The 23,344-nt window shown below is 36.5% G+C and overlaps 1 protein-coding gene across 1 annotated transcript in view; it reads right to left on the bottom strand.

Moving 5' to 3' along the window:
• Positions 1–23,344, bottom strand: part of BBS9 (Bardet-Biedl syndrome 9) — a 324,493-nt gene that overhangs the window by 205,515 nt on the left and 95,634 nt on the right. The window lies entirely within an intron of this gene.

Here is a 23,344-nt window from a genome sequence, read left to right as displayed (position 1 = left end):
CTCTCTCTTAGGGCTAGTATTCTGCTGCCAGAACAAGGGAGGCCCACTTATTTAGCTGACCTCCCATCCTGAGAGGTATTAGGACTCCTCCTCAAACTACTGAGTCTCAATCTTGGCATAACTCCAGTGCTGTACTTGTTTCATAAACGTGCTTTCAGAGCCAAGACATCTGCATACTTCAGTGACATACAAGTTATAAAAGGAGTGTTTATATCCAACTTCAGTATAATGTGAAAGTTTAGCAGCCACAAGACAGCTTTATACAGCAACTAGACCTTACTTAAAGGCTTCATTGTACTTCCAGTGACAGTACTCAGCAAAATAACTAGAACTCTATAAATTAATTACGCTTTCTTCTAATAATTACTAAACTCTTTTGGGTTTACATATAAGATAGCCCAAACATCAGAAAACATGGCAGGATGCCCGAAGGCTGATTTAATAGTTATCCCTGCTGACCAGTATTTCCCATTATCATCATTCACTGCACAGACACTAGAAAGCAAGTTTCAAATCACACAAAATGTAGCACTGCAGCTGCTGAGCAGCACAGGTTTCTGGGACTGCATTGTCCCAGAGGCCAGCTCTCTGATGTGGTACCTGATGAGACTGAAATTCTTTCATGCCCGTGAATCTTATTCCTAATGTGCCTCCACAAGCCTTACAGCTATATGGAAGCTTACCCCATGTGATTGTGATATTCCCATATTTGCAGATCCTAGGTCCTCAGACTCCAGAGATTTCAATTAAATTGACAACCTTAGTCAAAGAAGTGTAATTTACCTTATGACACTCAATGTCATAAAAGCATGAAAGAATGACTACAAAAATTCACGTAAAGAATTAAATGAAGTCAGCTCTTCAGTTCTAATCCCTTATTGTTCAGTTTTCCTACATGTATCATTTATTTACTCTGGTAAAACCAGAAACTAGTATGTAGTGTACAAACACCATGTGCACTAATTCAACTATTTTCCCATTGTCTTGAAAGGAATAAAAGACTAATATTTTCAAACCTCTGTTTAGCTCTTTTAGATACAATAATGGAATACATGTATATTGCTTGCCTGCAAGAATGAATTACTAATCTTCTGAATAAAGTCAGACATACAGAGAGCAACTCATACTTACAAAATCCATTGTTACAGTGTTTTAAAGAAGTCACTACCATGAGCTGAGAGTGCAAGGATATTTTATCATTCATTAGTATCCAAATCTGGGTGGAAAACCCTCAAATGTTAATAGGTACACCTAGATACGTACCATATTGGGAAAGGAATGCATGAGTAAGGAAGGAAGAAAATACCTGGAGAGAAAAAACAAAAAGCAGCACTGGTACCTACTCTTCCATGGAACTGAGACTACCTGCTTATTCTAGCACTCCCATACAAGTCATGTCCACACGTCATTACTTTCATCTAATGTTCTTGCTCTCATTTGCTAACATTTCTCATTTTAGATTCTTAAATACATAATCTATCAAAATAAGTAGTGAAATGTATAGGAGTACATCTTTAAATGAGTTAAAATAGAGTGGTGTCAGGACTTTACTGATTTGATAGAACAATCTACATAATCTTTGCTGACTATGAACAAATCATTTTATATTCTAGTACTATCTATCAAACTTCTTTACTTTTACTTTTCTTTTAAAGCTTTTAAGACCAGATTCTCCGGGACTTTGACTAATTTTCAGTAATAAGATGAAAAGCAGAAGCATACCATACCAGTTTGGAAAGGCTGGCAGACACTTTATTTCTTCAGAATAGCTAGCAAGTACATTCTTCTTTCTTTCACCTTACAAATTCCCACTGCTGCTTGTGTTTTCCTATAACTTTCTGAACACATACCCCAAATTCCCTGCCTCTTGACTTTCATACTTTCCTGCACGAACTTCTCTTCACTGCACGCATTCCCTTGTGCAGATTCCAGAATAAAAGGTATGTGCAATACAGCAATGTCTACCCACTTACCAGTTTATACTCATGGACAAATATCTTAAGAGATAAAGCAGGCCTAATCTAAACATTTTACATGAACTATGATATCACTTTTAATAGGTAGCGTATGTTTAAAATTTAAGATTTTGATCATAGCTCTTCTTTGCAAAGTTTGTCAGCAAACATTGCCAAATAAATTGTCTTTTTCAGATGGTTCACAACTTAATGAAGATTTTCCAGCTCCTTTTTTTTTCCTCCCTGCTTCACTGAATGTCAGCAAGATGGTAAGCTCTCCTGGCTTTTCCACAATGAAATAAAATCTATCTTAAATGTGAAATTCAGCTCAATATTAACTGCAAAGTTGTAACTGTCTCCTTTAAAAGTTTTATCCCCTTTTTAGATATATCCAGTGTTAGGACAAGTGCAAATAAATTCAGAATTCTTCAAGAATACAATATACAGTACACAAAGCTTCTTCTGTGGGGCTGTGGTCAATAGTCAATACATTACATTTTCTGAGACAGCTCTACAGCCTCCTTTCCATAATGCCTTACTTGTAAAGAAGAAAAAAATCCATGTTCCTGTCAAAGAGCTCATCTGCTAGCACTGCAATGAATACTGCATTTTTTAACTACAAGATGAATGCAGTGTGAAATGAACACAGGTATCTATGATCCTCCCAGCTCCAACTGTAGTTGTGTTATGAATATTTAAATAAACATCTGGATTCCCTTTAGAATTTATCTGGGAAAGGAGTGTTATGTTGAGAATAGTGGATTGGGAACAAGGATTCAAAGATATTTCTAATGCAAGAAATAACTTCTTACATATTTTTTGTATCTCTGTAATGAATATAAAAATGTTTCTAATGCAACAGCCCGAAAAATATAATTAACTGAAAAGTGCAGATTAACATCCATTTTGCAGAACATCTGGCAGCTTAAAATCTTAGTGCAGACACAGAGTACTGAAGTTTTCCAGTAGAATTTTCAAAGTTATTCAATTTTCCAGCCATTAAATGTTGTGGGTTTGGGTTTTGAAATTGTCATACGCTAAATAAGGACAAAATATGAAATAACTTAAAGAACAAGAATATAAAGAATGGAAAATAATTCAAATGAAATATCCGTTTATCTTAATTTTAAAACCTTTCCATTTTTTTTTTAGTCTTATGGAAATACAAATTGAATTTTCAAAACAAAAATGAAATCTAGGCTTATGAAAGGTAAGTGCTCTATATATAAAATATTTGAATAGAACATTATGACAAGTAAAAATAACTTTGAAAACCTGGAAACTAACAAGTAAACAATCTAATTTTAGTGAGTAAGCATTTTCCTATAAAAATGTATTTTGTCCATATAAATTCTAAATAGCTACATATATAGATAAATAAAGATAAATAATGAACTCCAGAATAATTGATAATGCTATATGTTTAGAGAAAATGAAAAAGCAAGAGACAATTAAGTGCAGTGAAATAAAAGAAAGCAGAAAAGCAAAAGCAAGATAACAGGCAGTCATATCTACAGAAGACACTTAGGATGCCAGGAAAAAAGTGGCTTCTAGATAGCTGATATATTAAGAAAAAGACTGGATTGAAATAAAGTTGTAAAAGAAAATATAATTAAAGTAATAGGATAGCTTCCAATTCAGACTCCAGATATTTTAATAACTATTTTCCTCAGATGACAACCTGTGCTATGAAATCACTGAACGGTATCACTATGTTTTCAATATATCGATAATAATGAGCTGGAGGGAAAAGAAAAAAAAAATCCAATATGGCAGTAGCAACAGTTTTAAAACTTTTTCAAGTATAGCTTGAAAAACTTTTTCAAGTATAGCTTCCTATTTCGTCCACAGGAATGAGACTCTATACAAGTCTCTGTATACCTACATTTCAGACACTAAGAAAAAAAAAAAAAAAAAAGGAACAAATTGTAAGAAATCTCCATCAAAACACAGATACTCCTAAATCTCCTCATGAGGCAACTTGATTCAATTCTTCTAGCACCACTTCTGCATAATTTATTAACAATCCTGTAGTGAAAGACTGTAACCTGACAAGCTTGTTAATTGTAAGATGAGACTTGTGACATGACAAGCTTGTAACATGACATCTGTGAAGATACTGGAAATTCCACTGTAGCATGATTACACGCTTATGACTTCACCACTACAGTCAAGCAGTGGATTAACTGGATGATGAAACAGTAGGAGCCTCGTGCTAAACTTAAGCTATGCTTGAAGCAATGCTCAATGCTGCTGGAAAAGAGCATCCCATAAAACTTTATGTTAAATATATATATAAAAATATAAAACCAAAACATCTTATGTTTTTATATTTAGGGGGTGAATTTCACAAATAAATCCATTGATCTGTTATTTTTCTTAGTAAAGATGTAAGCCTTCAATTTTGACTTACAATGCTTAAGTAGCCAAATTTAGCAAGCCAACCTGGTAGAAACATGACAGTTGAAACACACCAAATTATACAGCAAAATTTTGATGCCAAAACAATATCTGTCCCTCTCACTGGTTTGGTTTTGTGTTTTGTTGTTGTTTGTTTTTTGTTGTGTTGTTTTGTGTGTGTTTTTTTTTTCCACTATTTTTATTATTCTTATTATTGTTGTTGAGATTATTCGAGTTTTCAAGATGAATATAGCTCAGGATAATTGCAAAATCATAAAGACTATCTGGACAAAGACCTCAAACAGAATGATCAAGTCCAACAAATTTATCAGAGCAATAAAAGACACTTAAAAAATATTTCACAAACACGGATATGGATCACAGTTCACAAAACTTACATAATTATGTTTTAATAGGAACAGATGGTTGAAAAATTGAAAAGGGAATGAAATGTAGATGTGGAGAAAGAAAATCAAAGAAAAAAATCTACATCTTAGTATGAATAAAGATTGAGAATGTCATGTCTTTAAAAATGTCTTCTCATCACACCTTATTTGCAAAAGGCATTTATCCCTCATGTTGCACTTTTTGTACACACACAGTGCCATTTACACATTAAAATGTAGCAAGTTACTCAAGATTGTATAAACTGTCATAGAAAAACTGAAAAGACATCCAGATCTTCCAGTACCAGATCTCAAACTATATTCACTGGATCACATTTTCCCTGGTGCAAGTAGTTACATTTGCAACATATAAATCCCAAACATCTATGCAACAGAGACAGCTTGCTGAAGCTAATTGTTTTCAATGACTCCATTAAGTTATCAGTCTGAAGTAAGCAAAGAAAATAAGACCTTTAGCTGTATTAAAACTTTAAAAAAAAAAGGAAGTTTTATAGAATTGACCCACAATTATACACTTGCTGGAAACATCCCTTCCTGTTATTCAGTATCTGCAAAAAACATATTGATACAATTTATCTTCATCTAGTTCATGTTTCTCAAATTAATACATCTGCACATTCCTGGAGCTGGGAATAATTGATATTTCTTGCCACCTGCCCTATTTTTAATAATTTGTACATGACATAACACCACAGTGATATATATAATGATCATACGTTTAAAACTAAACAATAACTTTCATTCTGAGTTGAAGAGTATCTGAAAGTAATCTCATTTACTGTACTCCTCTACATTGGAATTTCACATTTGCGGTAATCCCGGTTGCAAAATCACTGCACACCGAGGAGTCCACACCATCAGCTGGCCACACCGTCAGTTGGCCTGCACCACATCTGCACAGGCCAGTGCTGCACCACATGTTCAGTCTGTCTTTCAGGCTGTTTTCCTGCACAAATCCCTTGGCCACAGGACAAACACCCAGACCCTGTAAAAGAAGAGCCTGAAGGTAGCTCCCACCCAGTAACAGCAGTTATGATTACATGGCCTTGCTTTACCTAAAAGTGCAGCAAGAAGTTTTCATAAAAACACAATTTCTGTTTGACTGTAGAAATGATAAATATAATACACTACAATAGCTCAAATGAGGGAGAATCTCTTCTTCATACAGGGTCTGCCTAGCTTGCTGGATGTGGATCAGAGACCCATTCAATACTACTCCACCTGTCGTTCCTAGCATCTAAAGGGACATAAGATTATCTACACTGTTCTCTTCTTATAGTGTCAGTGTTTAATATGTAGTGTTGTGAATGATACCTAGCAGAGTCTGAGTGCCTTTCTTACTGAAAGCCTAAGAGACTAGATTCTCCTGGTGCAAAACATCTCATGCCCATGTGCACTTATTCTACTGCTGACTTCTCAACACTGCAGCTGCTAAGTCTGTAGTAGTAGCCTGGGGCTCTCTACAGTAGTTCCTGGTATCCACTAGAGATGTGCCTCCTCCAGTCAAAGCTGGGCCCAAACTGAGAATTCAAAATTCATAAGGTTAGGAGGAAGACGGGAAAAAAAAAAAAAATCAAGCCATTGAGAAGAAATCTTTCATATAATCTTCTGTGTTATTTGGCTATGCCATATCCTACCCTGGCCAGAGTAAATTCTTTCCCCCTAACTCTGTCTTAGAACATATCTGGAATATATCAATATATCCTTGCTGGTGGAAGGGAATGGGGAGCAGGATGTGGCCCTCACTATCCACGAAGAACTGTTTGGTGACCTGGTACGGCACTTAGATGTGCACAAGTCGATGGGGCCGGATGGGATCCACCCAAGGGTACTGAGAGAACTGGCAGAAGAGCTGGCCAAGCCACTATCCATCATTTATCAGCAGTCCTGGCTATCGGGGGAGGTCCCAGTTGACTGGTGGCCAGCAAATGTGACGCCCATCTACAAGAAGGGCCGGAGGGCAGACCCGGGAAACTACAGGCCTGTCAGTTTGACCTCAGTGCCAGGGAAACTCATGGAGCAGATCATCCTGAGAGTCATCACGCAGCACTTGCAGGGCAAGCAGGCGATCAGGCCCAGTCAGCATGGCTTTATGAAAGGCAGGTCCTGCCTGACGAACCTGATCTCCTTCTATGACAAAGTGACGCGCTGGGTGGACGAGGGAAAGGCTGTGGATGTGGTCTACCTTGACTTCAGCAAGGCTTTTGACACCGTCTCCCACAGCATTCTCTTCAAGAAACTGGCTGCTCTTGACTTGGACTGGCGCATTGGGTTAGAAACTGGCTGGATAGCCGGGCCCAAAGAGTCATGGTAAATGGAGTCAAGTCCAGTTGGAGGCCAGTCACTAGTGGCGTTCCCCAGGGCTCGGTGCTGGGGCCGGTCCTCTTTAATATCTTCATCAATGATCTGGACGAGGGCATTGAGTGCACCCTCAGTAAGTTTGCAGATGACACCAACCTATGCGCGTGTGTTGATCTGCTCAAGGGTAGGAAAGCTCTGCAGGAGGATCTGGATAGGCTGCACCGATGGGCTGAGGTCAACTGTATGAGGTTCAACAAGGCCAAGTGCCGGGTCCTCCACCTGGGGCGCAATAACCCCAAGCAGAGCTACAGGCTGGGAGATGAGTGGTTGGAGAGCTACCAGGCAGAGAAGGACCTGGGAGTGATGGTGGATAATCGGCTGAATATGAGCCAGCAGTGTGCTCAGGTGGCCAAGAAGGCCAACGGCATCCTGGATTGTGTCAGAAACAGTGTGACCAGCAGGGCTAGGGAGGTGATCGTCCCCCTGTACTCAGCTCTGGTGAGGCCGCACCTCGAGTACTGTGTTCAGTTTTGGGCCCCTCGCTACAAGAAGGACATGGAGGTGCTTGAGCGGGTGCAGAGAAGGGCGATGAAGCTGGTGAGGGGCTGGGAGAACAAGTCCTACAAGGAGCGGCTCAGGGAGCTGGGCTTGTTCAGCCTGGAGAAAAGGAGGCTCAGGGGTGACCTTATTGCTCTTTACAGATACCTTAAAGGAAGCTGTAGCGAGATGGGGGTTGGTCTGTTCTCCCACGTGCCTGGTGACAGGACGAGGGGGAATGGGCTAAAGTTGCACCAGGGGAGTTTTAGGTTAGATGTTAGGAAGCACTTCTTTACTGAAAGGGTTGTTAGACATTGGAACAGGCTGCCCAGGGAAGTGGTGGAGTCACCATCCCTGGAAGTCTTCAAAAGACGTTTAGATGTAGAGCTTAGGGATATGGTTTAGTGGGGACTGTTAGCGTTAGGTCAGAGGTTGGACTCGATGATCTTGAGGTCTCTTCCAACCTAGAAATTCTGTGATTCTGTGATTCTGTGAAGATACAACTACTCCTATGAAGGGCAAAAATCACACAAGACACTGTAAAAACTTTTTTTATTATTTTTTTTTTTTTTTAATTTTTTCCCTCATGCTGGAAATCACTAGGTGAAGGAGAAGGTAGGAAATCCATGGGGTTTTATGCATTTTGGGACCATTTGGGTGGAGCATCTTTACTGTTTTTGCAAGCAAAGAGGTTAATCTTGTACTGTTTTAATTAGAATTTTGATCATTACAAAATAATTTGTTATAATTATCTCACATTACTTATATGCATGCTGTAATTCATGAAGATGAACTATTATAAATAATCTACAGCACTCAAAGCTGTTTCTGGAAAACATACAAAAACATTAGTCAACATACCAAAATATTAATTAAAACTAATGTAAAAGCAAAGAAAACCTGAAAACATAATGTTTACTGAAAATAGTAACTTACCCATACTTTCTATAGTGAATTCTACTCACAACATTACAGATAAAATTTCATTACAATGAAGATATAACATTGCTATAAATAAATGTTTTTTCTCCACCTCATTTTAGCTCTGAAATAGTGTTTTATTGACATAAGTTGCTGCATGTAAGTTTCCTTGTCAGAGAAAGAAAAAATTCTGTATATATACAACTAAGTAACTCTTAAAACATCCAGAGCCTACTAAAGACTGCCAAGCTCCTTATTCTCCAAAAGGCTGAGCAAATCTTTACCCCAATCTTAACAGATACCAAAGTACAACTATATTTCTTGGACTAAGCTTACACTTAAAAACAAAAATACTCACCCTCGCTCACCATCATTTTGCTTTCAAACCTTTGTTTTCTAATTGCTTTGGTATATTCTTCCTTGACTATCAAATCTACTCCTTTCATACCTCAAGCTGTCCATCCCCTCAGTTCTCTTATTGATCCCCTTAAAGTCTCTAGAGTGTTTGACACCCCTCATCTCATTTTTTCAGAGCCTTTTGAATCTTTTTTTCAATTTCTAAGCTTCCCATTTCTCACATCCTTCCTGACTTTGCTTAGGCTCTCCCTGTCTCCAAAGATAAAATTTAAAAAATGTTTGAGATATCAGACATTTTTCTTTCATAACACATCCACCTTAAAAAAAAAAAAAGGGGGGGGGGTTGTGGTGTTTTGTTGTGGTGTTTTTTGTTGTTGTTGTTCAAGTGTCCATGCCAGGAAGAGATTATTTCATTGTTAACACAGCTGTTAAAAAAATTAGAGTATCTGCAAAACAAAAACAACAACAACAACAACAACAAAAACTTCAAACTTTCATTTTTATTTCCTTGTAATTCCATAAACTAAGTATTCAGAAATTCCATTGTGGGGTGTTTTGTTTTGTTAATTATGATTTTAATATTCATTTACTTGTTTAGAGATTTTGCATTTTTTGTGGACTGAGAGAATTGGGAAGAAAAACATTTTTTTTTGGGGGGGGGGGAAATGGAACTAAGCATTCAGGCAACAAGGCCACACCCTAACCAATCAGTCAATGAACTGATTATCACTGAATTTGATGGATATCACATCACAGTAGGCTGGGCCTACGGCACATGCAAAAAGTTCCCACGCACAATGCAGCATAAAGAAGCCTGCTGCCATCAAACCTAAGTTGTTATTCAAATGAAAATGTTCTTTTTTGTTGTTGTACTAGCATTAGGCAGACCTTCAGTAATCTTAACCATACTGTGCAGTTGGCTTTAGTATGTACTTAAATCAATTCTAGGCACGGCTTAATTTACATGATCAAAAAGTATACCCAAAGGATCATATATGTGGACCAAAACGTCAGACTATTTTATTTGAAGGCTGCTTTTAATTCTTTTCTTGCTATTTTTGTCAACTGATGGTTTTAGTTATTTGTCTGTTCTGATGACTCTAGCCATTGGGAAGACAAAGATATAATACAGGAACTAAAAATAAACTAGTTCTGATACACACATTCTGCCTTTTGCAATTTGGTTTATAGCTCTACAGTACATTTACGACGCTCATTGCATTTAGGGGGAGGAAGGGGGAACAAAGTCTGAGTACTATCAATAAGGTGTTGTTGTTCACTCTGTCTTGTCACTAAATGTGAAATAGGATCTGAACCACGGTGCAAGTTGCTGTACAAAGACTCTTCACACAACATTACCACTGCAGAACTCCACATAATGTTGGCATTGCTAATGGAATGAAATTAGAACAGTATGAATAATACATTACATGCACCGATCAATGTTACACTGTAATGGACTGATGGAAAATAAATACTCTTCATGAAAACCAAAGAAGAACTTTCAAACACAAATATTTTATGATTATTTATTTATTACTTTTACTAGATGAAAAGAATCAAATGTGACAAAAGAGTGTAAAAGCAGCATAAATGTTCCTTTATCTTTACAAAATATTTACTATTGCTTTGAAGCATGACTAGCTTCTGTACTTTCTGGGTTTTCTTCCCCTCTATCCTTCCCTATCCCATCTCTCTTCTCCCAGTCAGGACATGCAAAATCTAAATTCCCACTCCCTTTTTAAATCCTTTCTAGGCCTCTATAAATTGATTATTTGGATTAAAAAAAAAAAAAGTAGTATGTATAAAAATATGTATTTTATTTTTATCTGAAAATTCCAAATTCTCCTCCATTCTTCACTTTCTCATCTTACTTATTTTTTCATCTGAATACAACCTCTACCATTTTTCTGTAGCCCTCAGTCTTCCTAAACTCTCCTCCTTTTATCCAAAATCAATAACTGCTCAAACACTTTTATCTCCCTTCAGCTAAAATATGACTCACTATTGCTGAATGCTATCCTCTGCAATATCTTACCTAAAAATAGCCTGCACCCACCTCTCTTCTAGGCTTAACAAATGCACCCAAGACTCAGATCTCCCCTCCTTTCCTATTGCCTCACAACCACCACAAACAGTCACACTGTGCAGACCATAAATAACCCCTACTAGTTGCAGTGCCTGCAAAAGTAAAAATGAAGACTGCAACGGGTCTGGTACTACAATAACAAAGACAGCTCTGTATTCCAGTGCCCCAAATCTGTCCTCTTTCTCTGTACATAGTTCATGTGCTATAGTCAATCCAGGAGCATATAAGTTTGTGCCATCATTAAATAATATGTATATGTATATATATATATATTATATATATATAAATAAAATTAGTACAACATATTCTTTTCAAGTTATCACTCCATCTTCTCTTTTTCCTGATCTCAGAAAACAGTGAACGTACTCTTTGTAGCCACTGTCTTCACATTCTTTCCCCTTGCTGAATTTTTAAACCTTCATTGTACTACTTACACAAAGTGCTTCTCAGGCTAATGACTTCTTCATATAAAAATTGCAGGACCAAGCTATGGACTCTCAGCAAGATAATAATCAAGGCTTAATCATCAACTCAAAGTCTCCTCAACCCAAAGAGCTTTTATGATTCTACCTTGAGGTTCAGTGTTTTTTTGCTGTTGTTGTTGTTGTTTTTTATTTTATTATTACTATTAAATATCTGCAATCTCACCTCCTTTCCTCTCAGCCATAAGTATACTCTGCGAGACTTTCAAGCTCTTTTCAGAGCTAGCGTGGTCTTGCTAGCAGCAAACATGAAGCAATTGGCCGGTAAAAAAATATGGATAAAACCCACATACACAGCAATCCCACTCAGCTGGCAGATATATGTCTATATGTATGTGCTACCACAAAGGAATGTTTAGATAATTAATACTGCAGCCCTAAAATTAGTCACTGTCACATGTTCAACAATAATTGGAGAGAGTTTTAAACTCTTCTTCATGATCATTATAGCCTATATTCGTTGATCTCTTTAGTTCATCAACACTAATAATGTGCTCTGTAAAACTAAGCATCACTTTCACAAGAATAATGACTACTCCAATAATCACATTTTCTCATTAGTGAGTGATTAGTGAGTATTCCCCTTTGTATTCTTGCAAATAAAGTCTTTACAAAACCGAGGCAAGGAGGAAAACAACAAAACTATTAGATGAGCTTAACACAGCTCTGGCTCTGTTAAGATTTTCTGATATGGTAAATGTAACTAATTCCCTGCAGACTACAGACTGAGACAGATCCAATAATTTAAACAAAATAAACAATATCAGAAAACTCAAGAGATGAACCCAGAATCATCATATTGTGTAACCGCATCTCTAAAGATTCCTATGTCCTCATCACTCTGACCTTCATTCTTAGGTCAGACAAGTTAAATTGAAATCTTGGTTCAGATTTGGTGTACTGAAATGGCAAGAACTTCAGGTGGAAAAAAAAATGGGGGGGGGGGGAGGGAAGAAGGAGGGAGAAGAAAAGGCTTATTTTCAATTGACATAGCATCCAATACACAGGGTGCCTAGATCCTAACTGGAGTCTAAAGGTACTCCAGAAATTTCGAGCTACTTCACTGTGTATTATAGATTCTGATCAGAACCAAACAGTGGTATTTTCAACCTAAAAAAAGGAGCTTTATTTATTGCCATCTGAGAGAGTTCAGGTCACAGTAGAAGAAAATCCTCATTCAACATATACCAGAGGCTATTACCAACAGCTTCTAGAACCAAGAGCATGTGGAAAATTGGAGAGCTGTTGGTTTTATCAGACTAAAATGCTAAAATAGCCTCCTACAAGGCCTAGGGTGATTACTCTCCAAACCAGCATCCCTTTCCCTTCAGCATGGCAATGTTAGTGCCCTAGAGAACTGTTCATATCTGACCAGCAGGGAGGAGGAGGAATGGGCTAGAGCAGCAAGCAGTGGCACCAGGGAAAGGACCCATCTTGGCCAGAGGGGAAGGGGACCTGCTGAAGGATGGGAGGACATGTTGTGGGGATACAACAGTGCATACAAGCGTTCCCAGTGTTGCACACCCTCAGTCTCACATTTGACCTGTTCATGTTGATTAATGAGCTGAGAACGAACTCGCCTGGGAACACTTCCCTTCAACTTTGGCAGTGCAAGGCATTTTGAAACCCAGGATCAGGCTGCAATGCAAAGAGTGAAAACATAAGTTCATGGTCTGAACTTTTGGGTAGACCTGTGCGGTGTCAAGAGTTGGACTTGATGATCCTTAAGGGTCCCTTCCAACTCAGGATATTCTATGGTTCTATGATTCTATGATAAGCATACTTAGGGCTTTAAATCCAGATTATGACATGTAAATAACATTAGAAACTATCAGTAAAAATGTATGGCTTGATTCAAATTATATGAATTTTAACAGATGTATTAAGGAAAATTTCATTCTTTTGAGATTTCTTAAGAAATATTTTACATAAACAATTTTTAATCTGAATTTTGATATGTACTTCTATTAACCTTTTCTTTGCTAAGTATCTCATACATTAACACATGCTTTAAAGACTAGGTATTCTCTTTTCAGCTTCTGAAAATTACTATGGGCTTTAGCATTATAATAAAAATAACTATACTTCTCAGTGGTCTCTTCAGTATTCTTTAATTGCTAATATCTAACAGAGCTATGCCTACATAAAGAAAAAATAGCTTAAAGTGACTTTAGACGTGCAGATGTTTAAGGAACATGCAAGAATCCTTTTGTATCACTGGAAATTTTTCCCAACAATAAACTAGAAGGCTGATTCAAATTGTGTATATTATCCAGAACCAAATATTCTCACACTTACTCTTATTTACATTTCTGGGGGAGAAGGTAACTATATAATCTTTTCTTAACTGTGTAATTTAAAGTAAGGCTTCAAAACTCTAAAGGAATTTTTTGCATGTTATGGTGAAACAAAGGCCAAAAATAAGACTCACTAAATTCCAAGCAGTTAAGTAGGGGAAAAAAATACAGTAGCTAAAATCATGAAAGGCAGAGCAGTCTAATTGCCCAAGTATGGGGAAGAAAGGAAAAACGCCTGAATTGTAATCTCAATTCTTCCACGTGCTTGCAGTCCAGCCTCAGAAAAATTACTAACCAACAACATTTAGCTATCTACAATTCAAATTTCTGCTTCTATTTATCACTGTTTGAAAAATGTTTATAGACATTATATATAATTCACTATATATTAACACTTCTTTAACTATTTTCCTAGCAAACTCTACCGAAGAGTTGCAGAAGGAAAAACCTGCAGAAATAACTTACTTAAGTGCAATCTGCTTATGCAGATTCTCCACATTTTATTTGGTATTTTATAAATTATGAGCTCCTTTTATCTAAGTTCTACACACACACACACACACACACACTTTTTGGCATACCAACTCTTGACAGGAGTAAACATATTTACAATATTTGTCTTTTGCTGCACTCTGCTGGAACAATCCATTTTTAAACTGAAAGAAACATTGTCCCATATGTAATACAAATGTTAACAAAAAAGCCTAAAAAGAAATATTATTTCTTGTAAAAATACACTGTTTTGGAGCACACACTGCCACTTCAGATTTTTAAAAACAGTGTTTACATATTTAAACCCATATTTTGTTGTTCCGATAAGTGTCCCATTTTAAAAGAGCACCTGCAACAGTCCTACATCAAACAGGATTACAGAGTGCTCACTACTGCTCATAATAAAACTACAACAAATTAAGATCTCAGTAAGGCACTGAGGAGGCTTCTAGAACACAGACTGGAAAATCTTTCTCCTTCATTTTAAAAATTCTACACCTGATAAGGACATTATTTTTTAAAAAGCAACATATGCCTAGAAACTTTATTCCCTCCATTTGATCACTCTGTTCAAAATAATAGTAAAAAGTCAAAAGACAATGTAAATTGTTATAACACCTGCCTAAAGTAAGACGAGACTGGGTCCCTTCAGAAAAAAAAAAAAATCCTGACAATTTGCTGCACGTATGAAATTGAAAAATTTGCAGCCTCATTTCTTTCACTAGAAGAACCTGAAGAAACTTACCCAGGCTAAAGAACAGACCCCAGAGTCAAAACTATTAACTCCTGTGATAATTTATTCTGGCTCAGGATCTGCTGCAGAATCACCCAAACATCCCACATGTCAAATTAAACGCACCTTCCTACTAGAAAAATGCACCTGTGATCAAAACAAAGGGTTGTGACATTTTTCCCCACTCTTTGGATTGACCATAAACTTCTAAAGAAAATAATTTAAAGGGGAAGTAAATAACACAGATGCAGTGGAACAGAAATGTCACAGGCTTGTTTCTAGAAGTCTTCTGAGGGCAATGAGGAAAAGCTTTCACTCTTAGACCTGTCTTGGGAATTGCAAATACAGATGTTGGCACCAGTCCCAGAACACAAAACATACTTTTCAATTTTTACTAATACCTGCTAAAATTGTGTCTTGGCATTTTAGCTTGGAAAGAAAATTAAGGAATGACCCTTCTTAATACTCTGTAATCCACATAAATCTCAAGAACTCCTCTCAGGAAAAGGTTTCCATAGATTATTTTTTTTCCCGAAGAACAACAGGGCCTCTTGGATAATCATTACCTTTACAGATTGCCTTGTTGAATTTGAAAATAAGAACAAATACAGTCAATACCCTCACATGAATAGTAAATTAATGGCTTCAAAGCTTCCAGCAATATAGAATCTATACAGTGACAAAGGAAACAGAAAACATGAAAAAAGTTTTTAGAGAAACTAACTACTTCAAAGGTTAATGTACTTAGCCCAAAACTGGTCAGGCCAACCTGTTTCTCTGGAATTGCACTGTTGGCATTCCCTGCCACTACATCCTTCTTCCCCCCTACACTTCCAATGGGAGAAATAAAAAAGAAGAAGAAAAAAAAAAAAAAAAAGATTTCAAAATGACATTATTTTTCATAGTAACCAAGTTAATACACTAGAGACCAAATGTTTCTCTGTTCTTCCGACAGAAGAAAAATACATGAGCAAGTTGAAAACTTGTATTAACACATTTTTCTCCATTTGTCTCCAATGTTTTTTTAAAAATAAAAGGTCGGTGATGTTACAACAATAAATACAAATGGAGAGTTGTACTTCAGTTTGCAACCATGCCACTCTTTTTTAATCTGAAGTGTAACAAAATATATATATGAAGAATAGGTGAACAAACTAATTGGAGACACTAGGCTTCCAAAAGCAAATGGAGAGTGTGAGGCAACAGATTGAGAACTATACAAGGGGAACAGTAGTTACGTACTGATGTGAATGACTGGCTAGGAGTCGAGTCAGACAGAAAAACTATTGTAGACAAGTTTCCACTACTGTGGATCTCAGAAGAAAAGAAAGGCAGGAAATGATGCAAGATATCTTTTGCAAATTAGAGGTAATTTCACATCACAGAATTCTTACTAGTTGCAATTATGAACCACAATCCATTCACATGCTTTTATACAAAGGAGAAAATGAAAAAAGTAAAATAAAATGCAAAAATAATACAAGCCAGTACATTTGGATAAAACATTGAAGATTAAGTCAAGCTATAAACTGTTCATAACTTCTGTAGCATAGAATGTCCATATAAAATTAAAAAAAAAAAGAGAGAGAGAGAGAGAGAAAGACAATCCTTACATTTATCAGAAAACACGGTTTAGCAGATGTTTTAATGAATCATATTCCTTATGAATTTGCTCAAACATCACAGACTTGTTTCTGGGAAGAGGTATAAAAAAAGTCTGAAAGACAGCTATTAGTAGCCAGCAACTAATCTGCTTCATATTTGTTTCTACAATAAAAAGAAAAGAAATTGAGTGTATCCGATACTCATAAAAGCTGAAAGGAATAAATGTACCTAGAAGACATACAATAATATACTGAGACAGAACAACCTTTTCTAAAATATATATCTTAAGACAGACTGGCAATTGTCTACTGAAATGTAATAGACAGATAATGGATGATTACATGGTCGTTAAAAAGAAATGGGGAAAATAAAAAAGAAAGAAAGAAAAAAAAAAAAAAAAAGGAAAATGCAAAAAGTTAATTTTTCCTCCAGAAAAGTATGGAAGAAAGTTTTCTCAAAACTCTGAAGCCCCATTCAAATTAGGACAGAGGCAAAGGCTACTGTTTTCTTTAACATGACAAATCTAATTAGCTAGCAAATATTTAACCAATAGCTAGAGGTTGCTCTTTAAGTACTAAATAATGAGATGTAATTAAGGTAGCAAAGGCAAAAGGTTACTAATTTAGGACATTTCTATGGTGCAGTGTTTAAATTATAGGTTTTATACAAAACGCATGGGCCAATGCACAAGAAAAAAAATCCAATTTTAACGGAATGCAGAACAAATTAACATTTTAACATTATAATACTACTCAATTGTATAATGGGATTTTGCTAAGTGTCACAGAACAGAAAATAAAAGTAACACTCCAAGGTATGCTTGTTAACCTCTTCAAGCTAAATATATTACGAGCCTACTGACAGCAGTAAATAGACGCATTGTAACATGAAAGACTACAAACTCAGAGGCCTTTAATAGGTGTTCCTTTTTCTAAGTCAATTGGCATAAAGAGTATAAACAACGAACAAGATAAAAATGTTATCCATACCAAATGCTTTCAAATTTCCCAAAGGGAAAAGGAACAATCCTTTTAAAAATACACTTTAAGACATCCAGTTTCTTTGAAACATAATGTCTTTTTTTCCACCTTTCCATCCCATGTCATAGGAATTTGAACTGGCAAGCACAGTCTTCAGTACTCATGCATAATATTCTCTAGGTTGACCAGAAGGCTTTTTGGGAAGAAGAAAAAAAAAAAAAGATATAGAAGAATTTGCAGTCAAAGCCTACTACCTCAAGATCTGAACGCACTCACCCTCCATCCAACAATGGGCTCAAGCAGATATTTAACTTTACATCTAAGTAACTCCAACGCTGTATCCACTCTACATTACCAATACTATACCGAGAAACTGGCAACCACAAAACTTCAAAGAACTCAAGGTAAGCAGAAGGGATGGAGCATTTCATTTCACAAAAACCTTAAAATAGTAACTACAAAGTAATGATACTTATCATTGCTATCCTCTTGCTTCCTGACTTCTGACCTTCTCAGCTCATTACACCAACTTTTCTTGCATTAACCACCTTTTCCATACTGGTTTAAATTATCCACAATAGAATAATTAAAGGCCTCACAATGTATAAATACTAACTAAATACTAACTGGAAGGTAGTAGCTAAGCACAACTGAAACATAAAACAGATCTGAGATGCCAACTGGCAAGAATATATAGAGAAAAGAGTTCTATTCCCCTTTGTTTTTGTCAATTTACAGATTTAACCAGCACTTCAGCTCCAATATAAACTTTACCTTTTACTAAGAAGATCTAAATTGGGAAAATGACCACACAAGTTACATTTTTCCTCACAGAGGTGGTAACTAGAGCAGCAGCTGAGCTGAGATTGTGCTGACTGAAAGGAATATCCAAGACAAAGAAACAGAACATTTTTGTTTTAATAAAGTGTTTATACAAATTAGATTTTTAATTATTTATATATATATATTTACAATTAGAATTATTATTTTTTTCTCCAATAACCCAAAGCCCACTACTATACTTCCTCTGGTAAGTGACACCAGTCAGAATGCTACCTCAACTGATCAGGAGAGTGCAATGAACACATAAGCAGCATTAGATGCACCAGACAGAGCCAAGAACTGTGATGAGCAAGTCGTCATGACACAGTGTCATGTGTCTACTCCAAGCTCAGACATCAGCCCATCAGGTGACTCATACAAGTCATTTTGGGCCAGCTATCATCAGTGGCTAAGTTAAATGTTACACCTTTAAGAGTGCCCAAGATCAACAGAACTGTGATTTAGATGCTCAGTTTCTTCGTGTTAGTAGGAATAAGTGGTTGTAGGGCTTGATGTAAAGTGATTTCAGAATCAGTTCACAGACAAAACAACTTAGTCTTCCTGGGTTTGCACTAAAATATAGGACAGCAACCAACTCCAGTTCAATACTTAACCCACACCAAGATCTTCAAGCATTAGATGAGTATATACAGTAGTCAGATCAGCTACCAACCAATTAACTCCCAGCTTTCTTTAGGAGGTTTTGCTGTTTGTTTTTCCTGTTATTGGTAGTGTGCCTGTGTGTGTTTAAGTCAGAATTTGGAGTAAAATGCTATTAAATTACACAGTACTTCTGTATCCCTCCCTCTTTTGAGTAGTCAATCATTAGTAATAACAAACATATAAATTGATATGATGAAGCATAAAGAACTCTGATATTTCACTACATCAGAGTATTAAAGTTTCTGAAATATTTACTTGGCATGAATTTTAAAGCAACATATACTTGTCATCCAACCACAATGCACAATTATCATATTCCATAATTCAAAGAAATCAGTATCAGTATAGAATAAGAATAACTTATTATAACAGAATAAGTATAACTCATTGCGAGCTACACCAGAAGATGATCTAGTTTGATATGTTATTTCAGCTACCTGAAGGCACAGCACCTGTGCACATGCTGGTAAACACAAGTATAATAGTCATTCAAAATAAAACTGTAAAAAATATATCAGAAGCTGCCAAAAGCATTCTTAGTACTGTGCGCAGAAATTAACCAAAACTGATAATAGTTTGGTATTTGCCTAACAGTTAATCACATCTGGGTCACCAAACTGTAATGGGCTATTTCACAAAGATCATGTATGCAAACTGCAAAGCCATCATATCTTTCATCACCTACACTCCCTAGTTGTTCTCAACTATATTGCTGTTATACTGCATAATTACAGGGCTGACCCAGAAAAACTTTCTAAGGAGCATGAAATAGTAGGGTTTTCCATCCTTCTATGAACACTGTATGTGTGGTTTGTTTTTTTTTTAATTATTCTAGTTTTGTTTCCGCTACTGCTTATCATTTTCTCTCTTGTCTATGGAGAACATTTTTCCCTATGAGAGCCTAGCAATAATTTAAGCTTCAGTACAGGTATCTGATACACTGTATTTCAGAAGAAAAGATGAGAAAGATTTCTTTCAAATTAATAAGACGTATCACTATTCCTTTCTCTGGGAATTGCAGCCAAACTGTTCCATTTTCACTCAAAGACCCACAAGTTATTTTAGTCCCTACAGAGATCCCTCATGCATTATGCATTGCTAAAGATACGAGCATCAGTTTTACCTGTTTGTCCCACAAATTGGTTGATCTTAAGAGAAGACTATCCCTCGCTGGAGCAAGTAGACTCATACAGAAGAGTTGTGCCAGCAATCTCAATATATGCTTCCCAAGCTAACTACGTTCAGACAGTTTTGGAATACATCTTCAAATAAAAAGGGGCTTTGATGACCTTGTAAGTATTCCAATATTAAAGATAAATAAGTAAAATAGAGAATTTGTATTATAAGTAATAGCCAATAAGTTACTTTTAGTGGCTATGGAGAGGAGAGGAGAGGAGAGGAGAGGAGAGGAGAGGAGAGGAGAGGAGAGGAGAGGAGAGGAGAGGAGAGGAGAGGAGAGGAGAGGAGAGGAGAGGAGAGGAGAGGAGAGGAGAGGAGAGGAGAGGAGAGGAGAGGAGAGGAGAGGAGAGGAGAGGAGAGGAGAGGAGAGGAGAGGAGAGGAGAGGAGAGGAGAGGAGAGCCAACTACAACCACCTACATTTAGCAGAAACAGCAATAAAACGAGAAGTTAAATATAACTCCTCCAAAGAACAGCATATTTATTTAAGCCAAAAAGAACTAATTTATACTATGGGTGTAGTTCTCACTGACATTATCTGGGGAAAATGACTATTACAGGAGCGGGTGTGATATATAGCCTTTGAGTCATGCATGATAAACCCTAATGGTTTTGCTTTGAGGTAAAAGTCCTTACTAATCAAGCAATGAATCATTTCCAAAATGTCGAGTTCCTGAGGCCATGTGTGTCAGAAGTGCAACTCTTGAGTGAATACTCAATCACTAATGATCAGTTTTGAGATTTTTATCAACTGATTAATAAGCAAGGAAAGGAGCTAAGAGGCTTGAACAAAGAGTTAATGGACCTTTAATGACACTCTAAGTGTGTTTTAGTGAATAGAGCATAATGAGTTTTAGTTGCTACTAACCACAAATCACCAACAACTGAAGTGCTCTATGCACTGCAAGTGTTAAAATACTGCAATGAACAGCACTCATGGTTTTAAAAAAATAGGAAATTGTGTTTACTCAAATATATGTATGTATTTATGTATGTATGTTTACTCAAATATATGTACAAATATATATTTGAGTAAACACAAATTCCTATTTTTTGTCCATAAAAATGCCCAAAATAATGCCCATACTTAATTGGTAGTACACCTCTGTAGCAGATCAGAGAACAGAAATTAAGAGCATAGCTTCCTAAATCAGTAGATGGATGTGAGGTAAAGAGAAAAATGGGAAGATGTTTGTTTATTTTTTTAGTATATTAAGTGCTAGAACTGTTGGTTCACCTATCATGGAAGCAAAATGTTAGCTTTTATTTATGATATGCAATGCTGAAAATACATTCAGGAACAATTCTGAAGACTAAAGGTTTGACAAATTATGCATATGTACACATATATATGTATGTACAGACACGTACACAAACGTATCATTTTTGTATTACTGCCTATAAATTTTCTACTGCCCTCCTAGATGTAGGTATTAGCCTTCGATATACTCCACATCTTTGTGCCGAAATCACTGTGGAAATATCTAAAGAAATTACTGCATCTAACAGGCAGCTAACAGCCTGAAACCATCAAGGATCACTAACCTGGAGGACCTCCAGTTCCCTAAAACAAAACAAAACAAAACAAAATAATTAAAAAAAAAAAAAAAAAGACTGATTATAGGGAGTCAGTTCAATAAGGTGAGTCTGGAATCAAGTCCCAAGAATAACAGACCTAAAGTCAAAAGGAGGAGTCCTTTGGTAGCTGAGGGAAATCTTATTTCCAAGAGTGGAAAAAGAAAAGGAAAGAAGCTAATAGAATGAAGACAAAGAGGGGAGATTGATGTTTCCTTTCAAAAAGCAGTGACAAGATCAAAACCTCTCACTGAAGAGATGAAAATAAGTCAGAAACTTCCATTTAGGATTGCACTGTTTTTCACATATTTGTATGTTTCATGTTACCATACAACAAAATGCATGTGTGTACACATGCACATTTAAAAACTCATCCACGGAATTTAATTTTGATTTCCTTAAGTATCAAATATACATACCTTCAACAGTGGGGAAACTAAGTACGTGCACCTGGGCAAAGCTGGAAATGCTGACACAAGTTTGAGGTAAGTCAATTCTGGAAACCTCTGAGCATGAGTTTCTGGGATTGAACCTAAAGCATGTGCCTAGAGACATGTGCCTAAAGAAAGAGAGAGCATCGACAATTCTGTTAGAACACCCAACAGCTCAGAAAAAGAGCACAGAATCACAGAATCGTCTAGGTTGGAAGAGACCTCCAAGATCACCTAGCCCAGCTTCTAACGTAAAACTAACAAGTCCTTCACTAAACCATATCACTAAGCTCAATGTCTAAGCATGTCTGCAGAAAAGGGTGTGGAGAGTTCAAAAGCTGTTCCACTCCTGTTCTAAAATGGGAACTCATGAATCATCTCCAATCTGGGAGCCACATAACTATATTAGTGTTGTGCTGTAGGTGTATTAGTACAATTTTTGCTCAACTTTGCCATCTGGGAGCTTTGTACCCGTGTCATTTCATTCATATGTAGCTCACGTGGAATTCCGGTGAATCAAATACATATCACTGGGTCCCCACTCACAAAGGCAAGCCCTTAAATATCGAGGCAAAATCCCATGTCTTATAAATCAGGCTCGCTGTAATAATATTGGTTTAAATCGGCTGTCTTTTCTGAAAACTGATCAAATGTGTTGGACAAGAAGGACATAACATGCTTACATGTGCATATTCGTCAACTATTAACTGGAATACTCGTTTTCACTTGAAGTACCAAAATTTCAAGGAGAAAATCATACAATTCAGAAGATACAATTCAGATTCAACTGGTTATTTCTGATGTCATAATGATTTACACCCAAAACTAATTTTCACCTGATAGTTATCAAAAAATATTATAAAATGGACAAGAACTGGCACATAGTATTTTAATAGTTTAGATACTGTTTAACAAGATTTCAACATTCCTGTTGGATCACAACCAGAATGAAGAGAATCCAACATGCATGATCAGCAGCAGCAGGACGAAAACTCCTCACAACTGTAAAATAAGATAATTCTTCGTTTTCCCTGTAAACACAAACATACAACCACCTCTCCAAAAATGGAAGGACACTGAATACTTTGTTCCCTTATTTCAAGCAAGAATTTTTAAATGA

The sequence above is a fragment of the Netta rufina genome, assembly GCF_964035555.1.
Source record: "Netta rufina genome assembly, chromosome: 2".
NCBI classification, from domain to species: Eukaryota; Metazoa; Chordata; class Aves; order Anseriformes; family Anatidae; genus Netta; species Netta rufina.
This window is presented reverse-complemented; position numbering and strand designations above follow the sequence as displayed.